The sequence below is a fragment of the Juglans microcarpa x Juglans regia genome, chromosome 6D, assembly GCF_004785595.1.
Source record: "Juglans microcarpa x Juglans regia isolate MS1-56 chromosome 6D, Jm3101_v1.0, whole genome shotgun sequence".
Classification (NCBI taxonomy): domain Eukaryota; kingdom Viridiplantae; phylum Streptophyta; class Magnoliopsida; order Fagales; family Juglandaceae; genus Juglans; species Juglans microcarpa x Juglans regia.
The window spans coordinates 5,551,867-5,566,530 of NC_054604.1; the positions used below are offsets into that span (position 1 = coordinate 5,551,867).

A 14,664-nucleotide genomic window follows, 5' to 3' on the forward strand; every position below is an offset into this window, starting at 1 on the left:
TTATTTCAATTCAATCCTTCAAATTTGTAATTCTAAAACCTTAAGTTATACCAGAATCGTTCTCCGAAATTTGTAAGATCGATGAACTTATATCCAACAATAAAACAATCGACTCCCGAAGCTTTCAAAATCTAAAACATTAAATGATAACAAATCATTTCCTAAAGTCTGCAAAACCTTAAACTTTTGGTGAAATTTCCATAAATCTATCCTTAAAGTTTGTTGAACTTACAATCTTCTATTCTAAAGCCTCGTGCCATACTTCCATAAAATCGAAAACCTCAAATATCTTACTCCCCGAACAGATCACCCAGACCATGCCGTTCCTTTCAAACCTTGTTATTATAAAAGCACACCAAGTCGATAAAAGTTCAAGCCTACTCTGCTAAATATAACAATAGCGTTCTCAGTCGTACCATCATCCTGCCATAACTTAATCCTTAACCCGTTTTTCAGCTTCGAACGAAACGAACAAAATAAAATAAACTTAATAAATAAAAATAACATAATTCCAATTCGAATAAAATAAAATCAAACAAAACTAATAAATTCAATTTAAATAAAAACGATAATTTACAATTAAACCTTTAAACTTTCCTAGTACTGCACACATGGTTTTACCCATTCTTAGCCATATCTTTAACCAGCACATATAGTCATTCCTATCATCTTATATTGTAAACCCAACATCGCTCTAAACTCTAGTACATCTTTAGAATCCAAACCACAAAAATCTAAACCTTAAATCTTATAAAGATTATTTCCAAGTCATGTCCTACATCCTACAGAATAAACTTACCAGATCTAAATCTTCAAATCCCATCAAAATCAATCATAAGGTTTTTAGAACCTCGAACTTAAATATCCACATGATCATTCTTAAATTCCTCAAGTTCCTACACTGAAATCTTTACACCCTATGATCCCACAGAAATCTAAACCTCCAAGGTTTATAGTATGCAGAATTCAAACCTGTCTCTAATACCAACTGTAACGCCCCGACCCCGAGGGTCCGGAGAGTTAACTCATAAAACCTGATAATCCACTCAACAAGGCTACAGTACTTCCAAATTCAAGAATATATCCATTTTTCACAAACCTCAAATCGAACGTAAATACTTCAATTAAATAAATCATAAAAACTCATCTATCCAATTTTCAATCCAGCAACTCAAATAAAAACAACTCATCTTCATGTCTCAAATAACAAACTAGAAGTAATGAAACATTAACATAAGTCTCCAAAAACCGTCTAAAACCATTGAAGCAAACTTAAGAAATATAAATAACTTCCAACCTCCACACTAATACCACGAGATACCCAACAACCATTCACTGTTAATCTTCTCCATAAACTCTAATACTGATCCTCAGCTGAACCATCAACGTCATCTGAAATATTATGGAGGTAAGGGGGTGAGTTATCAACAACTCAGCAAGCAGAGGGCATATACTAGCATGTAAACATGAGCATTTATAACATTTGATAAGCCGAACAAAACATTTACTTTCAGAATGCAGAAACAAAACTTGTACAAAAACATTAGAGCGAAATTTTTCAGAAAAATATACTTATTCCAAAAAGAGAATCCGTTGGCATTTCTAAACTGAAACATTATAATCTTATCATCGTTTAATATCACATCGGGACAATACCATGTTTAACCCCGTGGTAGGGTTATAAACCACCATTATACCCGTGGCTGGGCCATTTTCCATGTTTCACCCCCGTGGTAGGGTTATAAACCACCATTATACCCGTGGCTGGGCCGTATACCATGTTTCACCCCCGTGGTAGGGTTATAAACCACCATTATACCCGTGGCTGGGCCTTAACAGAAACAGAACGGATCTCATCGAAAATCCGATTACAATCAATTACAGAATCAGAACTTCATGCCAATGTTTTCAGATGACACATCACATCAAAACAAAACACTGAAAAGCTTCAGATCATTTCACATGTTCGAGATAAACATAAACAAAACATTCTCATTTGTTCATAACAAAACTTTTAGAATTCCTTATTCGCTCTTTTACATAGTTCAGAAATAAAGTGCACAAAACTAGCTCATGTCTACACCAGTCATGACAGAAAATACTTTCTCTTATGTAGAATTTATGCATATGCAGAATAAACATCTGAGGTTGTTTTCAGATCATCTCTTTTCAAAAAAGTAAACACATTTATTCTCAAAGTCAACCTCATTTTATTTGTTTTATGCAAAACTAGTATATGAACCCCGCTTACCTGGACTTCTTAGCTTTTCAGAATTTTCCTCAAAAATGTCGAGTCGACTATAAATCGTCACCTATAAAAATAATCACACAATTTCTGTAAGTTTTCAATCAATCACGAATTTCCATATTTAAGCCTAAGCTTCTAAAATAATCTATCTTAATTTCTCAAAACTTAAAACCCTCATAATCCCAAAATATATCACCACTTCCTAAAAAAATTCACCAATATCCACCATGACCAACGTCAAGCTCAAAACACCAATATTTAAATCCGAAACAGCCAACAAATTTCATAACATAAACCAATCCCACAAACAACTCCATCATCCAATCCAACCGACCCCCTTACTCTTCGGACTCAGTCCGGTACAACCAACCAATTCACAGTAAATATGAGTTAGCGCAAAAATACATTTAAATCTCAAAACTTCTTCGAGAAAAAAAATACTTACAATGCTATAATATAATTTTTGAAAGATCACGGAGGTGCTAGAAGCGGCAACGCAGCAACAAAACAATGCAAAATGCACTGTGGCCGTGGGTCTCAAAAACCCACTTTTGAACGGGTGCAAACGAAGACCCGAGATTGATAGGGTAGGGCTTAGAGATGTCGGTGAAGCTAATGGTGGTGGTGGTTGGCCGTGGGTGGCGGCGCAATAGGCGGTAGAAGACCAAAATACCCAAATCGGAAATGTTGATGAAAGTGCTTCACCGGTGACGGATCGGAGGTGAGGTTGGGTCCAATGGGTTGGCAAGAGGTCGAGGATGATGTGGTGAGAAGATGGTGGCCGGAGGTGGCGCGACGGCGGCGCAGCGGCGCAAGGAGTGCCGCGGCTTGGTGTGGTGCGTGGGGGCTAATGGCGGCGCGAGGAGGGCTGAAATTGAAGGGGTGAGGTCGCCGGCCGGTGGGGAGCACGATGGGGTGGGCGGTGTCGCGCACGGCGGCGCGACGGCGGCGGGCTGGGTGAGGGACGGTTGCACGGCGTGAGAGAGAGAGAGAGAGAGAGAGGCGTCTGCGCGGGAAGGGAACCTAGGGGAGAGAGAAAAAAAAAAAAAGAAAGGAAAGAAAAGAAGAAAAAGAAAAAGGAAGAAAAGAAAAAGAGGAAAGAGAAAAAATGTAGGGAAAGAAATGAGGTCCAATCCTCACATCTTGGGTCACAAAAAAAGATTCAACGGAAACGATTTTAAAACAGCAAGTGAAATAAAATAATTCAAACGCAGTGATTAAAATAAAAATAAATAATTAAACCCAACAACAAGTCAATTTAATTCGAGAAGAAATTTAAACACATAACAATAATTAATTTAGAGAAAGCACTTCAAAAATAATTTTCGTAAATTAAAAATCATAAAAATAACACAACTAAAAATCTAACAATTTTAAAACAAGAGAATAAATTTTAAATTAATAACAAATAATCTTTCAATAAAAAAAAATATACTAAAAAAAATACGGGGTGTTACAGGTGATCAGCTCAGACTTCAGTTCTGAAATTACTAAGATCAGTTCCTCCTCAAGACCAACAAAATTTGACTTTCTGACTGATACCTACATGCCCCCAGACTTCGTAGCACATCTTGAGCAAAGAATGGAACATTTACAATCCAAAACTAAAGCAGGGAGTATTTCCATGATTACAATAATAAAGTGCATTTCTAAATCACTGACCTCATCTTGGTAAACAAAAAACTGAAAGCCACTGCGGGCACTTGGCCACATGGATCCAGGCCTAGACTTTATTTCTTGCCACTACAATGCATTGCATTAGCATCAGTTATCAAAACAACAACAATAGATAATGGTAATACTATCCAACTACAAAAGGGGCCAAAAATTTCACCTTGAACTGATCCAGGTCAAAAATATGCAAATCGTTATAATACCTGTATAAATGGAGTAAAATAACTGCATTAATTATCATATGGCAGTGAGTAAAAAGAAACTCATGCAATTCTCAGACAGAACGCAAAAAACCAATCAGGAAGAAGAAAAGAGTTGTAATGTTAAACACGTATTGCAAAAAACAACAACCGCCACGTCGAAGTACTTAAAAACTCCAGTGCCATGACAACTAAAAAGTATAAACAACATGGCGAGGTTCTGATTCTGGGTTCAGTCATTCAAATACTTAAATTACTGAATTAAACAGATGCCGAAAGTTCAACCCCCCCCCCCCCCCGGGCAAAAAAAAAAAAAAATTTGATAAATATCCCTGTCGAAAAATATGTAGCATCAAGGAGACCATGAATTGTTTTAATCAATTTAAAGCATTTAAAATATTCTGCTTTTCCAATTAAAGAGAATCATCTCCCAGTAGAGCCACAGATGCAACAAAATAAACTCACAGTTAGTGCCCTAAAGTTGTTTGGGTCAAAGCATTCAACATCAAGCAATCAGACAATCAACACAGACCCATTAATATACAATGACGAAACCTTTAACAATAAAGAAAGACTTATCAACAACCTCACTTCTCTAAGGGTGTCATAGAAGCCACCGAATACAATAATCTTGTGCTTGTATAAAACCTGTAAAAGATTAAAAAGACAAAGGTCCATATGAGACGAGGACAGACTTAATTATGAATTTATACTATGTACATCAAAACCCGAGTGGAAGACAATATCAAGCCAGAAAGCTGAACACAATACCATTAAAAAATAAAAAAGGCAAAAGGCCAAAAAGCTACAACTTAGTCATTCAACAAGAAGGAAAAAAAAAATACTTATGCATTCAGTGTGCTGGTTGGTGATGTGGAAAGCGAGAAAGAAAGAGAAGCTTTGAGAGATACAACAAGTAAATTAGAAAGAAACAGCCTAGACAGTAGGGAGAGAAAACAAAAAAAGACAATCATTCCATCCATGAAATATATCAATGCAAATAATGAACTGCCGATAATAATTTACATATTCTATGAGCATCTAAAGGCATAGACTTAACAGCAACCAATACTCTAGCATTGACAAAGACCAAACAGCATGACATACAATTTTCCAGCTTCCAAATACATGTAGGACTTTCCTAATTAATATGTGTTTCAAATTTATTTGACCATATTAGAGAAAGAAGAGATGGAATTTCTATAACAAGATCAATAAGGAAAACTCCACAGATTTCACACGTGAATAAAACTCCAAACAAAAGAAAATATTTAGTTACTGAGGAGATACTAGATATTGAACTTGAAGGTAACTTGTGCGGATTGTTCAATCCAGCAAATTGTAATCTTGAGTTATTGCGATTTTTTTTTTTTTTTATTGGAACCAAGTATCCAAGAACATCCCGACTAATCCCGGGGGTGCACAGGCCCTCGGCAAGGAGTTTCCCACAAGTGCACCTCGGATAATTCAAGGAGAAAATCCTCCAGTCCGATGGCCCCTAGAGATTGTTTGCACCCAAGGGGATTTGAACCTTTTATTAGTTTCAAAACCGATACTAATTGGAAACCTTTTATAGCATGTCATATTCAACATGAAACCATATATATTTATAAAAAAAAAAAAAAATGGCCAAGGTTGACAGATGAGTTGTTAGGATATTTTTTCAGTCAGGAACATGAAATCATATATATTGATGACACTGTATTATTTGACAGAATCATAAACAACAATTGGCAAAATTTGTTTAGGTTTTTGTAATGCCTATGCTCATCATAATAACAAATCATTTAATCATTTTTCTTGAAAGAGCACCTGGAGGTCTAACTTCCCACAAGGGCTGTGTTTTCTTTGCTTGGACAGTCTCTGTAGGCAAGATTCTCTGTAAGACCCAGGCGACGTGAGGCCCGGACCCATGCGTGAAATGGCTCAGCCATTTCATTATCTTGAAGACTTTCCGCACGACGCCGTTTTGGGAAGTTAGTTTCTTCCTCCCTTCTTTCTCGCACTTTCAGTTGTCCCATTTTGGTTTCATTTCCTCCCGCATCCCTCTCTCCCACGTTACTCTTTTCTCTTCTGTTTCATTTCAGTTTTTCTCCTCGTCGATTTCAGTTGCTATTGCCGAAAACTCTTGCCCTTAATCTCATCATTTTCAGTTCTTCCTCAAAATCATTTCTCAGCTGTTGAGACTCTCCATTGCAGCAGTACACACAGTTTCTCTCTCGCGTCCCTCTTGCACAGTGTTTCATCTTCAGGTAAATCTCCCTCTTTGCTCTCAAGTTGACGCCTTCCTCTTAGTTTATTTCTCTGGTTTTATGCATTTCTGACTTCAAATTGTTCCAGGCGGTGCCGTTGTATTCTTCCCCACTCCGAAATCCCTTATTGACACTCATTCTCTTACGGTCCAGTTGGTTTCACTTCTGTCCGCTCAGTGTTTAATCTCTTTGCTGTGGTTTGGCTTGAACTCTATTGAACGGGTAAGGAAGCCGTGAACCACTCTCTTTCATGGTGTAGTTTATGACTTTTAATTGTTTGAGCATGGGAAGGATTTCTTCTGTTTATAATCAGAGTCGAGGGCTTAGTAAATATGATGGTTTGGTTGTTGATGAAGGAGTATAATTTCGGAATTTTTGTTGAGGTGCTGTGGTATATTGTTGGGTTGACGTGGGGTGTAGGATGAGTTCTGTATTTGTTCAGGGTTATGTTGGTTGTTCTGAGTTTTGAAATATTTGGGTTGGAGGTATGGTAAAGCATTTGGATACTCTTTTGAGTAGGTGCTGTTTTTATATTGGTGGGTTGGTATTTTTGACCATTGAAGTAGATTAATATTTTATTTATAAGGTTGACGTTGATCTTGGGGAATGTTTAGGATAATACCAAAGACTAGTACTTGATTCTTGAGTTGGATTTCGGGTTGTCCAATGTTTTTTTTAAGTGGTTGTCTTAGTGAGTTAATTGTGGGTTTTTATTTAATTATTAGATGAAGTTATGCCAATTGTCGTTTAATACTCTGTGCGTATTTCTTTGATTTTTTTATGAATAGGTGACGAGACTGATAGAGGTCTTTTTCAAAGCTTAGAAAATACGCTGCAGGAGTCAGGTAAGTGGGGTTCCTATGCTAGGTTTTATACAAGTTAATAGGACTGAGGTTGATTTTCTGAAAACTTTGCATATTTTGTGTTGTGTTGGGAACTTGTGAAAATAAAGATCAACCTCGATCACTCATCTGCATACTCATGAAATCTGTATGAAAAAGGAAAAATATATTCTGGCATGCATTGTATAGACATGAGCTAAATTCTGTCATGTGGTTTCTAAAATCTGAAAAATGAGTGATATTGACAATATGAAAAGTTGTGCATTTATTTAGAAAGATGTTCTGACTTTTGTGTTTAGTGTGAGTAAACTGTCTGATTCTGTTTTGGTACTCTGTATTATTTTGATATAACATTTGAAAACCTTTGGCATGGGGTACTGGTTTTCGTATCTGACTCTGTCTCTGCTTTGCTCTGCTCTGCTCTGCTCTGTTTGGGTTGGTACCAACTTCTCTGTCTCTGAGTGCACCCACTTTGGAAACAAAGTGATTTTATTGTGGTCTTTCCTGTGTGCACACTCGGGGCTCCGAGAAGAATAAAGGAAAGATTTCACCTCTGTCTCTGCCTGGTTTGGCCACCGGGGTTAGCACAACCCTACCACGGGGGTGAAACATGGTCTCTGCTTTGTTTGAAGCTCTGTTTTGATCTGATGATGATACTTAGTTTATGTTATGCCAAAGTACTATGGGTTTTACTTGTCTTAAAAACCATCGCTCTGTTATTTTGAAAATATGTTCTGTTCTGCATGATAACTTTGAAAAATATTTTATTCTACATACTCTACTTTATAAATGCTCATGTTTGCACGCTAGCATATGATTTCTGCTTACTGAGTTGTTGATAACTCACCTTCTATCATTATAATATTTTTCAGACGATGTGGTGAGTCCAAATGAGGACCTGGATTAGGATGTTGTTTGTGTTTAAGCTGAGGAGATGTTGGTAGAAGGAGGACTTCTGGTGTTCTTAGTTTTAATGTCTTTGAGTTTTATTTATGTCTTGAGTTTAGTAAGATTTATAAAACTTTTAGTTGGTTTGTTATGACTATCGGGAGGTTATGGACCCCTTTGATTTATTATTATTGCATTAAAGATTGTGTGGAGTTTGTAATGAAATTATTGAGAAAATATGAGATTGATTTCATTTATGAGTTTTTTTGGAGATTACCCTTTGGATGTGATGGGAGACATGTTTATGAGTGACAGGTAGTGATTATCCAAGCCACCTGGGTTTGGGGCGTTACATTCTCACCATTGATAACATAAGAAAAAGACACGTCATATTAGTTGGTTGGTGCTACATGTGTAAGAGGAGTGGGGAGACCGTGGATCATCTTTTACTCCATTGTGAGATTCCGAGTGCTCTATGGATTGTTTTCTTCAGACGTATTGGTTTGGCTTGGGTCATGCCCAGAAGAAGATTGGACCAATCCCAATTATTGGAGAGGGCTAGGTGGCAGCTCACAAATCACAATGATGTGGAAAATGGTTCGTACTTATCTCATATGGTATATTTGGAAGGAAAGAAAAGGTAGAAGTTTTGAGGATCATGAACGACACTGAAAGAGCTCAAAACTTTCTTTTTCGATACCATCTTCCTTTGAACAGCTTCTGTAGACTTTAATAGGCTTAATTTTCATGATTGTATCTTTTTCTCCTTAAATATAGGCTTATTTCTTGTATACTTTATGTTTACTTAGATTGCACTGATTACTGGAGTCTTATTATTTATCCAACACAAACTTAAATGTCAAGAGATTATCAATGACTACTTCTAGGTTGCTTTAAGACTACACCAAGTCTCAATTCCACTTCACCCAAGCATAATATAAATGAACTAAAGTACGAATCCGTTTTTCAAAAATATATTCTATTTTCAGCTAACACATTTTCTTATAATTTACATGCATGATTGAAACTAATAAAGTAAAGATCCTATCTGACATGGGCATCAATCTAGAATAACCTGAACTTACCATTCGATGACCCGAGCGTGGACTAGGGCACCCTTTTAGATTTAGTTGTTCCATTGGTTTGTTTTCAGGTCCAACATCCAAAAGTCCTGTGAGAAAAAGGATGACATTGTCAGATGAAGCATGAAAATATACATATAGAGGTAGGTAATACAGTTGAAAACCATATCTATTCTCAGCCATGCATTCTTGAATAAGAAAGCTGCAAGAATATTATTATTTTTTTTAGGTAAGAATCAAAGATTTTACTAAAAAAATCAAAAGGTATAGCCTGAGTACAAAGGAAGTACAAGAGGAAGACCTAACAAGAAATAGGCAAAAAGCAGCAAGATAAAACATGGTTCACCTTGTAGTGATGGAACCTCTCTTGATTTGGGGATGTAAACTCACCACCTAACAACAAAAGAATGTGACTATATACATGTATCAAATGACATTTAATGTGTCTTTATCTCTCTCTCTCTCTGTTTGTGTGTGTGTGTGTGTGTGCAGCTGTATGTATGTATGTACGTATGTACTTAAGCAAAGATTTTTATTTATTTTTTGATAAGTAAAAGTAAAACTTTTTTGATAGGAATAGGCATAGCCCAAGTGCACATGAAGCATACACAGAAAATGCCTAAGTAACATTAAGCAAAGATGTTATCAGTTTACCAAAGATATAGAGGTAATTCTTCCAAGCAACTGCCTGATGAGCACTACGAGGAGGTGGGCTATTAGGGCTTGAAACCAACTTCCATTCCTGCTTTTCCACATCATACCTGTAAAGGTCACCATACACATATGTCTGCAACCATTCAAATTAGCATAGAATCTACGTAAGTGAAGCAGAAGCATACTTTTCTTCAAATAGAGCAAATATTACAGCGATGAATGTTAGACCTAACCTTGTTGCCATTGTAGAATTCACCCCCGTAAAGGATCAATTATGTCCCTTTCAAGGGATTAATGTTCAGCTACAAAGGTAAGTCAGTAAGATAAGAAAAGAAATCTTTTAATGATACCGGTAAAAGGAAAAAAAAATAAAAGAAGTAGCACACTCAATAAAATTGCCGACGACTACAAGTAAGGGTATTACCGTGCAGTTGGAACGGGGAGATGGCGCTGGGACATTCTCCTCAATGTGGACTTCCTTCTTCTTTGCTTCCTCCTTTTGTATACTCAACTGTGGAATCAAATGCATCCAATATAATTATACACTTCAAGAAAACAGTCACTTCTTCATTGTTTGTTGAAGAATGTGACCATTCAATTCATAAAATAAATTTCATTTGAGCAACATCACTTCTGATAAAACCCATTGAATCTAACTATGTGATAAGCTCAACTTAAGCCCCCATTTACCTCAAATGGATATTCGACAAAAGAGCTTGTGCTTGCCCCTATTAGAATGTTGTGTATGTGTGATAGGTAAGGGAACTACAGTTTATATATGTATTTTATCGTATATGTCATACTATGCCATGTCACTTCATGCTTATCTGTTATACATAATACTCTGTCGTGAAATACTTATCTGTTACATAATTTATTCTGCCACGTATTGCTATATGTTACAAGTATGTCATATTACATAATGCTATATGTTTACACAATTTCATGTCATGTAATATTTTCTATTATATGTTATGCCATATTACGAAATGTTGTATTTTAACAAGAAAATTGGAAAACCGGACCGGATCGGCCCGAACCGGTGGAGCTGGTCCAGTCCTAAACTAGTTTCTAAAATGTCAAAACCGGCCTATGATTTATTAAAACTTTTTTGAAAATTTGCAAGCCAACCCTTAAAACTGGCAATTTAAGAGCATTGGTCAATGCCAATTATGATTTGGGGACAAGAATAGGAACGAAACTATCGAAAACAAAGATAGATATATATATATATATATAAGACAAGGTTATATGATATATATATATATATATAAATAATGCTACGTTGCCCGACGCCAACGTCCCATGAAGTGACCTAGCTTTCACTACAACACAATTGCTTTTTAGTGACGGTTAGGAAATTGTGACAGTCTCTAGACCGTCACTAAAAGGCATTTTCTGTGACAGTTTCTAGAAACCGTCACTAAAGATAGAATGAGATTTTTTTACGTTCCAACGTATGGGAAATATGCGTTCGAACGTTACATATACGTTCGAACATTATGTCTGTTTACGTTTGAACGTAAAATGTTTTGGCGCAACCGTTCGAATGTTATTAATTTTACGTTCGAACGTAAAATGTTTGCACCAATGTTCGAACGTTAAGTAATAACATTCGAACGTTCATTGTAAATTTAAATTAAATGACTTCAATTTAAAAATTATGTGGTTTTTATTGTGCATAATTTGTGAACAAGTCTAAAAAATTGAATTGTATATATTTATATATACACACTTTGTAATATATAAATATATATTATTGATTTATATATATTTGAAATTCAGTGATTTAGTATTAAAGTTGAAAAATATAACATCAAAGAAGATTAAAAATTGAAATTAAAAAACGATAGAAATATTCAATAATATTTTTCGTTACAAATATTAAAAATAAAATACAAAATTTGATATTAACAGTCAGATGATAACGTTATCCGCAAAAGTCGAACTCCGTACCTCCTCAGTCAAGGTATCAACCTTGTCGTTGAGGATAGTTACACGATGGGTGAGTTCGGCAACAGACGCCGATATAGCCTCGAGCGATCGATCGATCTTATGATCGATATGCGCAGTCAGCTATGAGATGACCGCATCAACCCAAGCAGGCCGCACATCTCCTGCAGATGTACTCGGCGTATGCTGACTACTACTCCCGACATGACCTAGCTCAGGCTGCGTCGGAGGAACTAGATCCTCTACAGGGGTGGCTGACGTCCCCTCGCCTGTCCAATGCTACGTCGATGCGTGGTCATGTCGAGGGGGCTCATCTGATCTTTGACCCGCTCCTCTGGCTGGGTCGGCACTCCCCGTGCAAGTAATAGTCGGCTGATGAGGACACCATATGGGAGATTATCCGTGGAGACGATGCTCACCTCGTAACGGATCCTCTGAAAGATGTGCAATGGCAAATCTATAGAATCTCCACGTGCCACTTGTATCAAAAATTGTGCCCGAAGCCGACTAAATGTGGTTTTATGAGCCACAGGATCGACATTTGTTGCAACAATAAGGTGCAACATGCGGAAGAAATGCAGCAGATGGTTCTGGTTGAAGGCGTTCTTCCGCTCGATCTGCATGCGATCCGTCCCGGTGAGGATGTAGAAATCCTCGTCTCGGTCATCATCCCGAGCCTCGACGCCAGTATCCTCAGCCTCTGACTGGCCTGCATCTCTGGCTGATGCTGGCTCACATCCCCGACCAGTAGATGATGTAGAAGTGCCTACATCCTCACGGGGTGTCGAGTGTGCAAATGTCTCCACTCCTCGACGAATCCCAAGGTGCTCGCCGATGACATCTGCTGATACCTCAATGGAAACACCGCGTACAGTCACGGTGTGAGAGGATGCATCCTGAGGCATGTCACACATCCCCATATAGAATTCTTGAACCATTGAGGGGTATACCTTCCCCTCAATGTGCAGATATTTCCCCAGCCTCTACTGAGGAAAACATCTCTCAGGTTCGTCTGCTGCCAACAGAGTTCGTCGAACTCATTAATTAAGACCTCTCACTCTACCATAACAGTACGAGCTCCGTTACGGGCAGTGTCCAACGTGGCTCTTTCCCTCCCTCGTTTCCTAGTATGCAGTGGAAGAGCCATATCCTGAAAATAGAAAAGGAAAAAAAAAAATTATTTACAATAATGCATTTTTTTGTATTAATTTTAAGATGCTCTGCCGTAACGTTCGAACGTTTTATTTTTAACGTTCAAACTTTAAAGATAAAACGTTCGGATGTTTATTTATACGTTCGCACGTAAAATAATGTCAATATATTTACATTCGAACGTAAAATAAATACGTTCGAATGTAACAATGTACGTTCGAACATAAGCAGTAAATAAATATTGGCTGACGTACGTTCGGACGTTAAAACAAATACGTTCGAACGTATTTGTTTTACGTGTGAACATAAATATGGACGTTCGAACGTCGAAGCATGAATAATGTAGAAAATCATTACGTTCGGATGTTATAATCAAACGTTCCAATGTGGAAGCCGTAACGGCTGTGTAATTTAAACGTCGTACGTTCGAACGTCTTGGTGAAACGTTCGAACGTTTCGACGCAGAATGGCTGAGTCGACTCAGCCATTATTGAAATCTCAAAAATTTCTCTACACGGTTCTAAATACCGAAATGTCACCGTGGAAATGAAGTATACACTTCAAGAAACATTTCTACGGTGACTATTCGGCCAATTACTAGCCGTGGTGGCCGGAAAATGAAGTTGAAAATCCGACAACCACTTATCCGGTTTTAAACAAAACTCAATCCAAATCTCAATAAAATACATGTTACTTGAATAAAAGATGAATGCCTACCTTTAGTGACGGTTGTGGCGGAGTTGACGGCGGCGGTGAAGGAGGCGTGGTGGCATGCAACGGAGTAGACGATGAACAAATACGAAATGTCGTTTCGACGTTCGGTTTTGGCCTTATATACACAGAACGTTCGAACGTACTTATTATTACGTTCGAACGTTTTTCAATTTAATATTATATTATAAATGTTTATGTTATAGATTAGGATGTTATATAATATTATTGACAATTAGATTATTGGTTTTTTTGCGAGTGCTTGTTATATTTCTAAAGTTTAGCAATATGTTTATACATGTTGTTGTGATTTTATGCTTACTCTTGAAATAATTGTGATTATTGTTTGTGAATTTTGTGAATAGTTTATGAGCTTATGGTGTTTATTGATTATTTAATAAGTAGTATATAGATATAAATAGATATATAAAATGTAGTATATATATTATATTATAAGTTACTATATAATAAAGAATTTAATAAGTAACAATTTAATATATATTATTGATTTATATATATGGTATAATTTATATATTATATACATTTATGTTCTCATTTAAAGTATTATGCTATCATACTATACAATGTAGTATATAGTTATAGATATATAAAATGTAGTATACATATTATAGTATAAGTTAGTATATAATAAAGAATTTAACAAGTAACAATTTAATATATATTATTGATTTATATATATGGTATACTTTATATATTATATACAATTATGTTCTCATTTAAAGTATTATGCTATCATACTATACAATGTAGTATATAGTTATAGATATATAAAATGTAGTATACATATTATAGTACAAGTTAGTATATAATAAAGAATTTAATAAGTAACAATTTAATATATATTATTGATTTATATATATGGTATACTTTATATATTATATACATTTATGTTCTCATTTAAAGTATTATGCTATCATACTATACAATGTAGTATATAGTTATAGATATATAAAATATAGTATACATATTATAGTATAAGTTAGTATA

At 36.1% G+C, this 14,664-nt stretch overlaps 1 pseudogene; it reads right to left on the bottom strand.

Moving 5' to 3' along the window:
* Nucleotides 1-10,348, bottom strand: part of LOC121235341 — a 30,789-nt pseudogene extending 20,441 nt beyond the window's left edge.
* Between the last annotated feature and the right edge of the window lie 4,316 nt (nt 10,349-14,664).